Below are 14,903 nucleotides of genomic sequence, written 5' to 3'. Positions count from 1 at the left end.
TTAGCTGTCTTCCCCTAGGGAGCAGTTTTCACCTCTGTTGAAGCTAAGATCCCCGGAATGCGGGTAACTTCCAAGCCCACACGTGACCCTTTATTTCTGTGCTGCACAACTTTCTTCTACGAGCTGTTCTTTCTCATTTGTCCTTCCGCTCATCCCTGCTGCTGAGGACAAAGGCCTTTTCCTTTACCTTTTTCTGCCCTGCCTCAAATTCCTTATTTCTAAAGGTATGTTTGGGAGGAGATATTGCTCATCTGGCTCAGCCAGAAAGGAAGCCCATGTATCCTGCTGTTCAAGCCCAGTCTAGAGTTAATCCCTTGCCTCTTCTTGCTCCCCTTTCACCCCAGCTGGCTAAATCAAGCAATAATCCTAAAAGGGAATTTCAGGCTATTTGTAACTTCCCCTCTCCGCTCCCCCCCCCCCCCCTCCCCACCATGCCACATTCAGGGAGGAGAAGGCAAAGCCCCTGGATCAGAGTAATCTGTTTCTAACCCACTTCCATTCTCAGGGATTACCTCTGCAGGAGGAGGGAGACAGAAATAAATCTAACACCTTAGCATTGGGAACTTGGGGAAGACACTCCAGAAGGGCTTGGATGGCTGCAGGCATGGGGCTCAGGAGCTTGGGAGCCTGTTTTCAAATGCTGGGCACCCTAGGAAAGTCCACAAACCTGAAAAGCAATGCCTGGAGTAATGTTTGGCAATAACAGGCACTCTATAAATGTGCTGAACAGGGGCGCCTGGGTGGCGCAGTCGGTTAAGCGTCCGACTTCAGCCAGGTCACGATCTCGCGGTCCGTGAGTTCGAGCCCCGCGTCGGGCTCTGGGCTGATGGCTCAGAGCCTGGAGCCTGTTTCCGATTCTGTGTCTCTCTCTCTCTCTGCCCCTCCCCCGTTCATGCTCTGTCTCTCTCTGTCCCAAAAATAAATAAAAACATTGAAAAAAAATTAAAAAAAAATAAATAAATGTGCTGAACAAAAGAATGCAAAGTATATAGATTGCGGGCAGGAAATAAATTGTGGGCAAAAACAATTCCCTCATTATGCCTACAACCTCATGTCCTTATATGCACACCAACTAATGGCTAAAATCAATCGACCCACAAATAGCGGAGTGTCATATACTGGAAAGAGCTCTGGGTTGGGAGACAGGAGACAAGGATTTAGTCCCTTGCTGATGTTTACTTACCCTGTGGTCTCAGGCAAGTCACTTTGTGACTCTGATCACTAATTTTCACCATTAAAAAAAGTCATTCTCGGGGCGCCTGGGTGGCGCAGTCGGTTAAGCGTCCGACTTCAGCCAGGTCACGATCTCGCCGTCCGTGAGTTCGAGCCCCGCGTCGGGCTCTGGGCTGATGGCTCAGAGCCTGGAGCCTGTTTCCGATTCTGTGTCTCCCTCTCTCTCTGCCCCTCCCCCGTTCATGCTCTGTCTCTCTCTGTCCCAAAAAAAATAAACGTTGAAAAAAAAATTAAAAAAAAAAAAGTCATTCTTGGGGCACCTGGGTGGCTCAGTTGGTTGAGCACCCAGCCTCAGCTCAGGTCATGACCTCGTGGTTTGTGAGTTTGAGCCCCGCGTTGGGCTCTGTGCTGATGACTCAGAGCCTGGAGCCTGCTTCGGATTCTGTGTCTCCCTCTCTCTCTGCCCCTCCCCTGCTCATGTTCTGTCTCTGTCTCAAAAATAATTATAAACATTAAAAAAAAAAAAGTCACTCTCTAGAGCCCTAAAAACCAAAGTCCCATGCGATGTGTATTGAGCTCCTATTAATAACATACAGATATCTGAGTTCATTTATATACCAACAAGGACTTCCTTTAGAGTTCCTTCTGAACCAAGTGCTCAGTACATCTCCCCTCCACCCTATAGTCTTTCCTCTGTCCCCCCATGGACACTGACATAGAAACATGTATCTTTCAGCTGACTGTTCTTTTGGGATGGTCTCCAGTGATTGAATGAGGGCCTCCCTCGCAGCGATTTGGGGTTGAAGCCAGAGAGGCTGTGTGAATGCAGAAAACTTCCACTAGAGGGTATCAAGTCTGCACTGGGATCTCAGACTGCAGGGAGGCCTAGCAATCCTAACAATTTCAGAATTTTCAAATACTACATTCAGAGATTTAGAGATCTCTGTTCATTGTTCCTTCACTGGTCTGCTCCTGACTGCTCCTTGGAGGGCTTAAGAAGTCTCTACTACCTTGACATCATTTTGATCTGATTTGACTTCAAATCAAAGGCAGCTTGGCAGAGTGGAATCCATGAGGGCTCTGGCAACTGATACAGACCTGGCTCCACTACTCCCAAATTCAATGTACCCGTCTGTGAAATGGGGATCGTGAAACTTACCTTGCAGGGTTGTTGTGAGCACTAAGGGAACTCACATATGGAAAATGTGACTGGCAGACAGTTAGGTGGCCAAAACTGCTTTTGCACTGGAGAAGAGTTCTAAGAATTGCCACAAACTGGGAATGGAGTTGAGGAAAGAGGGATGGATTTGCAAGAGCTGAGTACCTCCAAGCAAGAAATGTCACAGTTTGCCATTTTGCTCTGAGTCTTATAAGTTTCCAGGCTAGTGCTGCTCAATACTCTTCAGGCTTAGCCCTCAGTCCTGTTCTACCCTCTGTGTCAGCCCAGCTGCGGTACTCGGTACTCTTCTGCCTTTTTCTTATCCTAGTTTCCTTGGAGGTGAGTTTAGTTTCTACCTCCTACTCACCTCCTGGACAAAGGTCTCTTGTGTTCTGTCCTGTGTGTTCTGAAGCGTCCCATCTCCTCCTGGTTCTGTTCTTCCCTTTTCCTCTCTTTTCTCCCATACTCACTTCTAGGGTGCAATGTGCCATCTGTTTCTGGGACTGAGCAGAAGTCTGGGAAAGGGAGAGGGAAGGCCTGTCAGGGCTTGCGTGTCAGCAGACACGTTACAGCTGCAGGGCAGACCAGGGTGAAACCACAAGCCAGAGGCCTCAGGGCAAGCTGCCGTGAGGCCCGCCCCTCAGCAACTCTCTCATCTCTGTCTTACCCCAGAGGTTTCCTGGCAGGAGTGGGAGAGGTTGGTATCGAGTCCTTGAGCCCTGACTCACTCCCTGACCTAGTTGGGTGTTACCCAGTTATCTCCCAAATCTCTCTCCAGAAGCCCTCCTTAGGAACAGGACCATGTCATCCCAGAAGGCAGAAGAGGAAATCAGACCACCTACTTATTTCATCCCCATCTGAGGATCCCCAAAACAAATAAGAAATGTAGGGTCTTTATGACTTTATGTGCCACCCAGGAGGTTGCACTGGTTATAAAATGAACAATCTTCTCACTAAGGGAATGGCTATTTTCCAGATTGCTTTATAGAAACAATCATGCTTAACTTTCTCAAGCAAGAATAAAAGTGTTCTTTTATTTTATTTGGACAGGGACAGGGGCTGGGGAGATGGGGACTGGAACACGGAGCCAGGAAGTGACTGGCCATTATCACATAGTGAGTCAGTGGCCTAACTAGGGACAGAACTCAGGTTTCCTAACCCCACCCCAAATTCCATTCTTTTTCCTTCAGCCTCCTTACTTATGGACTCGAGCAATATTCTGGGTTTTCTGGACTTTATAAAGCCCGCAAATTCCTGAGGGTTTAATAGGATATCGATTGTATTTTGCTTATTTGTTTCATACGTGTCCCTTTCAATATCTGTCCTATGGAAATGTGAGATATGTTTATTGCCTCCTCCACAGATTGTTGAAAACACTTAGAGTTATCTAAGATTCAAAGAAGACCAATGTAGTAGTATGTGTGAGGTTAGATTTCAAGACTGAAAATTCTATTTTTAAATTATTTCTTGGTATTCAGATCCTAATATCCTTGTAAATTACCGTACCTGTGAACGCTGAAAATTATTTTCTTACCCTCCGCTTTATTCAAAGTTCCCAATCTCTCCCTAACCGGGGTCATGCTTCTTAAAGACATTAGCTGGTTTCCAAGAAAGCAGATTTTAGCTTTATCCCTTGGCAGAGAGAATTCAGTCATTGCACACAGGCCAGAACATTCTGCCAGAGCTCCCCATCTGGAAGAAAAGAGAAAAAGAGTTTCAGAGTTTCCATAAGGGCTGCCTAAGGGGAGGAAGGGAGAATGAGCTATAGAGAGGGAAGAAGAAAGCTACCGGGCTGTAACCCCAAACTCCATAGTCAGAAAAGAAAATCAGATCTGCAAGCTTAAAATCCTGACTCAGCAGTATTATACCTTCTCCTTCCTCCTAACCCTTCCCCAGGATTTATTTTCACCCCATTCCTTTATCTTTCACATGTACTTATCTGTCCTGACTGTCCCACTTTAGGACATTCTGCTTATTCTTTGTTCTTTACGTATCTCCCCATTCCAATTTTGTGCTCTCCCTATGGATAGCTCAGAACGTAGGATGGCCAGGGCACTCTGGTGTGCTGTCGCGATACTGTGGTGCCTAGCTGGAGAAGCTGGAGATTCAGTCTGGATCATGGAGAGTCTCCCACTAAATACAGAAAATTCTAAATGTCCCCAACAGACTGTTGCCCAGCTCTACCTGAGCTGTCTCAGTGACAGGGAACCTAAAACTTGGTAAGGCAGTTCATCCTGCTGTTGAGCATCTGATTGTGACAAATTCCTTCCAGATTGATGTAATGTTTGCTTCCCCTTTTCACCCAATGATTCTCATTTGCCCTCTGCTGAACTACAAAATGAGTTGACATCTTCTATTCAGGTTGAGCCACATGAAATTGCCATTTTTCTATATTAAAAATGGCTGAACATTGTCGATTTCATATTGTTTGCCTTACACTTGACAAAGTAACCTATTTGAGGACAGCTATTACTTCTCCACCTTAGTCTTCTCTTCTCCATATGTAACATCTCCAAACTCCCCCAATGCTTCCTCACCTGGTAAAGTTATTGGATCCTGTTCCAACCTGTTCTCTCAATGGGTATACGCTCATCCATCAATGTCTTTTTCAATATGGGGCACCTAGGACTGGCCAGTTCAAAACCCAGTGAGATTATTATGTCTCTTGATTTGACATTGTGTTTTTTCATGAAACTGTGACCGCACTGGGTTTGGTGAGCCCTAAACCTTTTTCACATAAAATGCTGCCAAGCCAGTACCACTGCTTCCTGTACAATTGATTTTTTTTTTTTTTAAACCAAAATGTAGGTCTTCACTTTATCCCTGTCAAATTTCATCTCGTTGATTTTGGCTCTTGGTTCCAATCTGTCAAGATGATTTTAAATCTTGCTACTATCATCCATTCTATTAATTATCTTTCCCAGCTAGATCATGCACGTTATTGATTTTTAAAATGCTCAATCGGACAATGAGGCCTCTCTTTGTTGATATCAATCTTTTAATCAATATCCTTTGCGTTCAGTTGAAAGGCTAGTTAAAAATCTACATAATTGATTATCTACCCACAACTCCCCTGCCTCATTTTCTTAGCCCCATCTTCCTGCTCCTTGACTACCTTTTTCTGATCTGCCCCTGGCCCATTAAGCACCAAACCCACCCAGGAACCATACAACTACAGATTTCTATAAGGGGGCCATAAGCACTAGTTGTTGTTGTTTTTATATATATATATATATATAACGTGTTATCATCTTGTTTATTTATGTATTTAAGTATTTATTTTTATTTGAGAGAGAGAGAGAGTGCAAGTGGGGGAAAGAGGCAGAGGGAGAGAGAGAGAATCTTAAGCAGGCTCCGTGGTCAGCGGGGAGCCCAAAGTGAAGCCTGATGTGGGGCTCATTCCCGTGACCCTGGGATCATGACCTGAGCCAAAATCAAGAGTTGGACACTCAACTGACTGAGTCACCCAGGTGTTCTGCACCAGCTGTTTTTTAAAAGGAATCATCAAAGGCCTTCCTTCTTGATAATTCCCCAACCGCTGTCACGGGGATCTTTCCTCTGTGCAACTTTGTGGGAGGCTTTGTGACCCAACCCTCATCACCCCTAGCAGCCACTCCAAACATGAGGTCTCTATACTCCTCTAGAATATAGACTCTGGCTTGGACTTGGGCATGGCTCCTCCCATTGGCTCTTGGTGCTCTCCCTCTGCCTACAATAGAACTGTTTTTTTTTGTTTTTTGTTTTTTTGTTTTTTTAGTTTGGGTATTATTCCATAAATAGTATTATAACCTTGCCTCAATCTTTTAGTGGCTATATAGTATTTCACTGTGTAGGTATACTACATTAATGAGCACTTAGGTGACTCCCAAGATTTTGGTGTTATAAACACAGAAGACATGAATCTGTTTGCAAGTACTTAGGTAAGATATATTCCCGGAAATAGAATTGAAGGGTCAAAAGATATGTACAGTTTAATTTCAATAGCGCCAAATTGCTCTCGGAGGAGTTGTACCATTTTACTTTAGCAGTGGTTCAGATCTCAGCAACATCACCAGTTTCAAATTAAATATGCTTGTTCTTGGGGAGCCTGGGTGGCTCAGTCAGTTAAGCAATTGACTCTTGGTTTTGGCTCAGGTCATGATCTCATGGTTCCCGAGTTCTAGCTCCGCATCAGGCTCCGCCCTGACAGCACGGAACCTGCTTGGGGTTCTCTCTCTCCCTCTGCCCCTCCCCTGCTCACTCTGTCTGTCTCTCTCTCAAAATACATAAATAAACTTAAAAAAATGTCTGTTCTTAAAAGATATCTTGCCATACCATTGTAAATTTGGAATTGCTTTTAATCTTTCCCTTCTCCCTCATTTCTCCTCTTTACACCCTCCTCTGATTGTCCCCCTACGCTGAATTCCAAATTCTTCTCATTCATTTGTGCAAAATAATTCTGCTATCTCCAGACTCCCCTTCTTAACTCTGACCCAGACCTGGATTTGCACATGCAAACCTCAAGAGAATAAATTTGTTACCATCCAAAGCCATCCTCCTTCGTAACAGCAATATTGAACTCTATTATAACTTATTATTAAATATTAACTTATTTAATCCTTTCAACAACCTTATGATGCAGGTACCATTGTTATCCCTACTTCACAGTGACAAAGTTGAAATAGAAGTAGCTTTTCCAAGGTCACACAGTTTAGAAATTGCAAAAATTATGTAAACCTACACAGTAGGTCTCTAAAGATCATGCCCTTAACCACTGCAGACAGACACCTCTCTTGGGAGATTAGTCTACTTAGGTCCCCATCAAATTCTAACCCTTCTGAGCAATGCCAGTGATACAATTCAGGTTCTGGTATTTACTCTTGATGCCTATCTAGCCCACAGCCTGTTCTATTGGCATTTCTGCCCCACAAGGGTGCCTGGAAAAAACAAGTTTCAGGAAGGCTTTACTTAGCCTGCAGCAGAGGAAAAAGTATCGGGTGGGATCACAGGCAGAAGGGGACATCAGTCAAGCCCTTTCCCTTTGCAGAGGTGTGGCCTCCCTGTTCTGGTCTTTGGGTGGGTCTCCTCAGACAGGAAGGGAGCAGTTGGTTTAGTCAGTCTGATTTTCCCTGGAACTCAGCACACTGTGAAACGCAAGAGGTGCCTAAGGCCAATTTAGGCAAGTTCCATTCAACAAACATTCACTGAGTCCCAACAATGGGCCAGGCACTGTGCCGTGTTTGGGTACAACATAAATAAGTCACATGCTCTAGAAGCAAAGATAAGCACTCCAACCGCCAGTTACCTACATCTACATACCTGAGTGTATTGTCTGGCGGGCGAGAGGACAAGAGGAGAAAGGGAAAGTGTGGATAAGGTGCTTATCCCTGGGAGTTCTGATTTATTTTAAGAAAACAATCTCGATTAGGGAAAGAAATAATAACTCAGTCTCGGTAAGTATTTCTGGCAGAAGGGAGGCACCTTCCTGAATACTAAGTTCTTCAAAGGCAGGTGAGGTCAAATACTTTGCCTGTTTATCTCGAACGGTGGGGGAACGAAGGTAGGAGGGCAGGGAGCAGTCAGAATAAGTTCCAAGGTTCATAATAGTGTGGGGGAGGGGGTTCCATGAAATGCGAATTCCTGTTTTTCCTTGGCAGGTTTTCTGGAAATTGTGATGACAGCTGGTCATGGGGAAAAAAAAATCACTGAAATCACCAGTGACTATGGCCATTTCCCTGCCTCTAGGTGGCTGGCTATCACCTGGGACATTCCAGATGGCAGGCTGCTATGGATTCTTCATTCTCTTTCTCTTATTTAATAAAGTGAGGGTATTATTGGCTTTTTTTTTTAAATTTTATTTAAAAAAAATTTTTTTTAACGTTTATTTATTTTTGAGACAGAGAGAGACAGAGCATGAACAGGGGAGGGGCAGAGAGAGAGGGAGACACAGAATCTGAAGCAGGCTCCAGGCTCTGAGCTGTCAGCACAGAGCCGGACGCGGGGCTCGAACTCACGGACTGTGAGATCATGACCTGAGCCGAAGTCGGGCGCTTAACCGACCAAGCCACCCAGGCGCCCCTTGGCTTTTTTTTTTTTTAAATAAGAGGTAAAAGGTAGGAAGGAAGAGAGAGGTTCATTTTCCAACAGCAATGAATAAGCAAGCCACATCCTCTACATGAACCGGACAGCTTCTTGTGGGAGGATTAAAAGCTCTGGACAAGAGACTAAGCCAGCAGGGACACCCAGTTTCTGGTTTCAGATCGGGTCCAACTTACTGAGAGCTTTGGAAATTCAAAACCTATCTGTACATCCAGTTTCTCTTTTGTGCTGTGGGAATAATAAATGTTTGTCTCCCAATGATATTGTGAAAAAGGAAAGAGAGGAATCATAGATACACATTTAAAGGCCTCAGGAAAAATAGTACTCTGTAGAGACGTTATTTTATTGTTTTTAATAATTTCTCAGACTGTTTCAGAAAAGTAAAAAGACCATGGCTGATATGCTATTTTTTAAATGGAGGTTGAGAGTTGCTAAGGGACCTCTCTTGAGTAACTTCCTCCTCTTAATTGGGACAGAAATTCTGGCAGTTGACAGAAACATAAGAAGGGCCAAAATAGAACTCAACCATTCTACAACTTCTGGTTCTCAGTGGACCCCACTTAAGCATTCAGTTGTATCTTCAAAGCTAAATCATTAAAACAAGGGCGAGTTCTAATGAAGAGCACACTTATGAAGAAATACGGATAACACATAGAGAGAGAAAAGGCAAGGAAAAAATCCACTGATGAGCTACAAATGGCCATAAAAATCTGGAAACACAGGCGAACATACATAGTAAAAGGCTTATGGATATTACCATACATGCTATGTTCAATAACATTACATCACGTGGTCAACAGAATGCCCCGCCTTAGGAATGCTTAGTTCAACGTGATGTGCCAATCCATAGTGCATGAAGCACTAATGGAGTTTCTATCAATCCCTGAAATGAGTCTGTGATGCCTTGTCTCATATAATTTAACTTTGATTTTCATTTTCTTTATTTAAACTTTTAAAAAAGTTTGTTTAACGTTTATTTATTTTTGAAAGAGAGACATAGACAGAGCATGAGAGGGGGAGGGGCAGAGAGAGAGGGAGACACAGAATCTGAAGCAGGTTCCAGGCTCTGAGCTGTCAGCACAGAGCCCAACGGTGGGGCTCAAACTCAGGAATTGCGAAATCACGACCGAGTCGAAGTCAGACATTTAACTGACTGAACCACCCAGGCACCCCATCATTTTCTTTTTTCTTTTAAAGTTTATTTGTGTGTGTGTGTGTGTGTGAGAGACAGAGAGAGAGAGAGAGAGAGAGAGAGAGAGAGAGAGAATAAGCGGGGGAGGGACAGAGAGAGAGGGAGACACAGAATCTGAAGCAGGCTCCAGGCTCTGAGCTGCCAGCCCAGAGCCTGATGTGGGGCTCGAACTCAGGGACTGTGAGATCATGACCTGAGCCAAAGTCTGATGCTTAACTGACTGAGCCACCCAGGTGCCTCTGATTTTCATTTTCACTGAATAAACCTACATACCTCAGAAGAAGTAATCAAGGGGTTTCAATCTGTAAAAACTAAGCTATTTGCTATGTTTCTAGGTTTTATGGTTATCTTGTAGCTTTGATGGAGAGGAACACAGAGAATAGTAAAAAATAGTAAAGCAAGGAGAACAGTAACGAGTTTAGAGAATGATGGAGGGTAAAAGTAGAAACACACAGAATGTGACCATGGAAACAAAACTGGGGTGGGGGAGCGATATCCAAATCCAGTGAACAGAGAGACATAGGAAGAGAGAGACATCCTCTGGAAAAGAATGCAACAGATCAGGAGGAAAGGACAGTGAGAAGGACAGAAAAGGAGGTCAGAAAGAAAAAAGCATTTTTTTAGTAATTTAGGATTTATTTTTGTAAAAGTAATTGACAAATATTAAAATGTTATACTTGCATTTTGAACATTATAATATAAATATAAAACACAAAACACCCGATGTTCAACACTGATCTCCCATGCCCAACTTGGATTTAGATAGTGAGTATATTTTAAAGAAAGAAACTTTCAAAGTTTGTCACTGCTTGTAGTATATACTTTTATTAAGGGGAATTTCTTGGACTTCACAGACTGTTGGATGCATCCTTCATTAGCCAAAGCTGATAGATGGGAACATACTAGCTTTTTCTACAGAAAATTAATAGAAACATAGTAAGAACTATAACTAAGAACAAGAAAGAACTTTATTTTTATTAAAATTTTTTTTTAATTTTTTTTTCAACGTTTTTATTTATTTTTGGGACAGAGAGAGACAGAGCATGAACGGGGGAGGGGCAGAGAGAGAGGGAGACACAGAATCGGAAACAGGCTCCAGGCTCTGAGCCATCAGCCCAGAGCCTGACGCGGGGCTCGAACTCACAGACCGCGAGATCGTGACCTGGCTGAAGTCGGACGCTTAACTGACTGCGCCACCCAGGCGCCCCTATTAAATTTTTTTTTTAATGTTTATCCATTCTTGAGGTAGAGAGGCAGAGCGTGAGTGGGGGAGGGGCAGAGAAAGAGGGGGACACAACTCAAAGCAGGCTCCAGGTTCTGTGCTGTGAGCGATATGGGGCTCGAACCACAGACCGAGAGGTCATGACCTGAGCCAAAGTGCGGCGCTCAACCAACTGAGCCACCCAGGCACCCCTGGAAAGAATTTTAAAGATGATCTAGTCCAACACTCAACTTTACAGATGAAGAAACTAAAGACTGAGAGGTTCTAGAGACAAATAAAAGGATTTGGGTGGTGCTGCTGGAAAACCAAGAGATTGTGGTGACCATCAAGAGAAAATGACGTCTGTTAGTAAGTTTTCAATATTTCAACGAGGAGCGCCTGGGTGGCTCAATTGGTTGAGCGTTCAACTCCTGATCTCAGCTCAGGTCTTGATCTTAAGTCCCGTGATAGGCGCTGCGCCGGGAGTGAAGCCTTTTTTTTTTTTTTTTTTTTAATGAAATTTTGGGGCGTTTGGGTGGCTCAGTCGATTACGCATCCAGCTTTGGCTTAGGTCATGCTCTCACGGTTTGGCTCTCACGGGATGGAGTTCGAGCCCCATCCCCGTCTCTGTGCTAACAGCTCAGACAGAGCCTGGAGCCTGCTTCGGATGCCGTCTCCCTCTCTCTCTGTTCCTCCCCGTCTCGCGCCCTGTCTCTCTTTCTCTTTCAAAAATAAGTAAACAGTGAAAAAAAGTTTTTATTTATTTTTTTTTCTTTTTCTTTCTTTTTTTTTTTCCAACGTTTATTTATTTTTGGGACAGAGAGAGACAGAGCATGAACGGGGGAGGGGCAGAGAGAGAGGGAGACACAGAATCGGAAACAGGCTCCAGGCTCTGAGCCATCAGCCCAGAGCCTGACGCGGGGCTCGAACTCACGGACCGTGAGATCGTGACCTGGCTGAAGTCGGACGCTCAACCGACTGCGCCACCCAGGCGCCCCGAAAAAAAGTTTTTAAATGAAATTTAAATTAAACAGGTGAGGAAAACTCATCTGAACTGTGTGTTAGGGAAGAGCAAAATGGGGACTCAAGCTCTAGTCTTACTGTTCCAGCCATTCTTTACTTTTTTTTTTTAAATTTATTTATTTATTTTGAGAGAGAGAGCAAGGATGAGCAGGGGAGGGGCAGAGAAAGAGAGAGAGAGAGAGAGAGAGAGAGAGAGAGAGAGAAAGAGAGAAAATCCCAAGCAGGCTCTGTGCTAATGTGGGGCTTGATCTCATGAACTGTGAGATCATGACCTGAGTCAAAATCAAGAGTTGGACCCTTAACCAACTGAGCCACCCAGGTGCCCTTGCTTTTTAAAACATTTTTATTTTATTTTTTATTTTTAAGTAATCTCCACACCCAGTGTGGGGCTTGAACTTACAACCCAAAGATCAAGAATCATATACTTCCCTGAATGAGCCAGTCAGGCGCCCCTTAAGGTTTTATTTTTAAGTAATCTCTACACCCAACAGGGGGCTTGAACTCATAACTTTGAGATTGAGTCGCGTACTCTCCAGCCATTCTTTGCATTGAATTACATCAATCAGCTCTGGAGTTTACAGAAGAAGATCATGAGAAGATGAGAAAAGAATGCCTGTTCTAAGTCAAGCCAGCTTGGGCTCTTGTACTGGTTCTACCAGTTACCAGCCACTGAGATCGCAGGAAATCAGTTAAACCAAGTGTTTCTGTTTTCCAAAACGAGAATAGTAACATCTGCTTCAAATGATACTTGGGGGTGTAAGTGAAAGAATACATAGTATAAAGTGTACAGCAATTCACCAAAGCAATAAGAATGGCCAATAGGAAAAGAACACCGAAACTTCTTCCTGACCATGAATCAAAGAAATGCAAAATAAAGAGCAACGAGGTACCACTTTCACCCACCAAATTGGCAAAGATGAAAACAAAGCTAATAACACTGGAAGGGAGGGGTGGAAGCAGATATTCTCATAGATTGCCGAAAGGAGTGTCAATTGATACATTTCTGGAGGTCCGTTTGGCAATGTGTGTTAAGAACTTTAAAAATGTTCCTGCTCTGGGGGCACCTGGCTGGTTCAGTTGCGGGAGCGTGTGTCTCTTGATCTCAGGGTCATGAGTTTGAGCCCCACGTTGGCTGTAGAGATTACTACAAAAAATAAATAAGCTTAAAATAAAAATAAATAAAATCTTTAGCAGAAAAGTTTATGCTCTCTGATTCAGGGTTTTACTCTAGGTATTTTGCCTAAGGAAACAATTACACGTGTGGAGTTTTAGTTCATATAGATGCTTTATAGGATAGGAAGAAATACAGTAAGAATGAGTTCTCACAACTTTCCTCTTTCCTACACGGTAAGAAGAATGCTTTGTTGCTAGATGAGTAGGTCCTGGAGAAAATTAGATACAGCTTCGATTTAATTGACATTGAAGGCAGATATTTACAGGAACGTGAAAGGAATTTTATCAGAACATTTTAAAAGGGAGGAAGACATGATAGGGAAAGGAAGGAAGGGAAGGTGGAAACAGGAAAAAAGGGGCTGGCTGAGAGAAGCTTCAAATAATTGTCCTATGTGTGAGGTATTAAGAGACAGGAGAGGGGCGCCTGGGTGGCGCAGTCGGTTAAGCGTCCGACTTCAGCCAGGTCACGATCTCGCGGTCTGTGAGTTCGAGCCCCGCGTCAGGCTCTGGGCTGATGGCTCAGAGCCTGGAGCCTGTTTCCGATTCTGTGTCTCCCTCTCTCTCTGCCCCTCCCCCGTTCATGCTCTGTCTCTCTCTGTCCCAAAAATAAAAAATAAACGTTGAAAAAAAAAATAAAAAAAAATAAAAAAAAAAAGAGACAGGAGAGAGAAGAGAGGATTCTGAGAAGTGCTTATTAATGCTAATTAATTATGTCTTATTAATGCAAGGTTTTATCTTGAGAGAGTCAAAATTTACTTTTTCTTTTCTTGTTTTTTTCCTTTTCTTAAAAAAATTTGTTTTAATTTTATTTTTTTTAATGTTTATTTATTTCTGAGACAGAGAGAGACAGAGCATGAGCGGGGGAGGGGCAGAGAGAGAGGGAGACACAGAATCCGAAGCAGGCTCCAGACTCTGAGCTGTCAGCACAGAGCCCGACGCGGGGCTCGAACTCACAGACTGCAAGATCATGACCTGAGCGGAAGCCAGACGCTCAACCTACTGGGTGCTCAACCCAGGCACCCCAAATTTGTTTTAAGTAATCTCTACACCCAATGTGGGGCTCAAATTCATGATCCTGAGATTAAGAAGTCTCATGCTCTTCTGACTGAACCAGCCAGGCACCCCTTTTTTTCTTTATTCTCATTTTCTCTCTCTCTCTCTTCTCTTCTTCTTTGTCATCCTCCTTTTCTCTTATTATTCTTTTTCTTTTTCATTTATTTTAAAAATATTTTATTTATTTATTTATTTATTTATTTATTTATTTATTTGAGAGAGTGAGAGAACACAAGTAGGGGAGGGAGAAGGGCAGAGGGAGAGGGGGAGAGAGAGAATCCCAAGCAGGCTCTGTGAGGTCAGTGCACAGCCAGACATGGGGGTTCAACTCACAAAATTGTGAGATTATGTCCTGAGCTGAAACCGAAAGTTGAACGCCCAACCAACTGAGCCACCCAGGTGCCCCCTTTTTCTTTTTAAAATTTTTAAGAAAATGTTTTATTTAGTTTTGACTGAGAGAGAGAGACAGAACATGAGCAGGGGAGGGGCAGAGAGACAGGGAGACACAGAATCTGAAGCAGACTCCAGGCTCTGAGCTGTCAGCACAGAGCCTGATGCGGGGCTCGAACTCACAGACCGCAAGATCATGACCTGAGCCGAAGTCGGACACTCACCTGACTGAGCCACCCAGGCGCCCCTTCAAGTGTTGGAGTGATGTTTCTTTAAAATCTTAGCTTGGGCTATTATCAGCTTGGTTTTACACGGATCATATTTAAAACAGCAAAAATAGGGGCGCCTGGGTGGCTCAGTCGGTTAAGCGTCCGACTTCAGCTCAGGTCACGATCTCGCGGTCCGTGGGTTCGAGCCCCGCGTCGGGCTCTGGGCTGATGGCTGGGAGCCTGGAGCCTGCT

General features: G+C 43.9%; 1 long non-coding RNA gene across 1 annotated transcript; it reads right to left on the bottom strand.

The window, feature by feature from the left end:
- Positions 1–1,527: 1,527 nt before the first annotated feature.
- Positions 1,528–14,765, bottom strand: LOC147574326 (uncharacterized). The gene is made up of 3 exons (XR_015243729.1): positions 14,667–14,765; positions 3,867–4,024; positions 1,528–2,847 (listed from the first exon to the last, which is right to left on the bottom strand). It is a non-coding gene; the product is annotated as an uncharacterized LOC147574326 (long non-coding RNA).
- Positions 14,766–14,903: the final 138 nt, after the last annotated feature.

This window comes from Puma concolor, chromosome E1 (genome assembly GCF_028749965.1).
Source record: "Puma concolor isolate L17-30 chromosome E1, mPumCon1.1.hap2, whole genome shotgun sequence".
Classification (NCBI taxonomy): Eukaryota; Metazoa; Chordata; class Mammalia; order Carnivora; family Felidae; genus Puma; species Puma concolor.
Note: the sequence above shows the minus strand (reverse complement) of the source record. Positions and strands in the feature narration are given on the sequence as shown.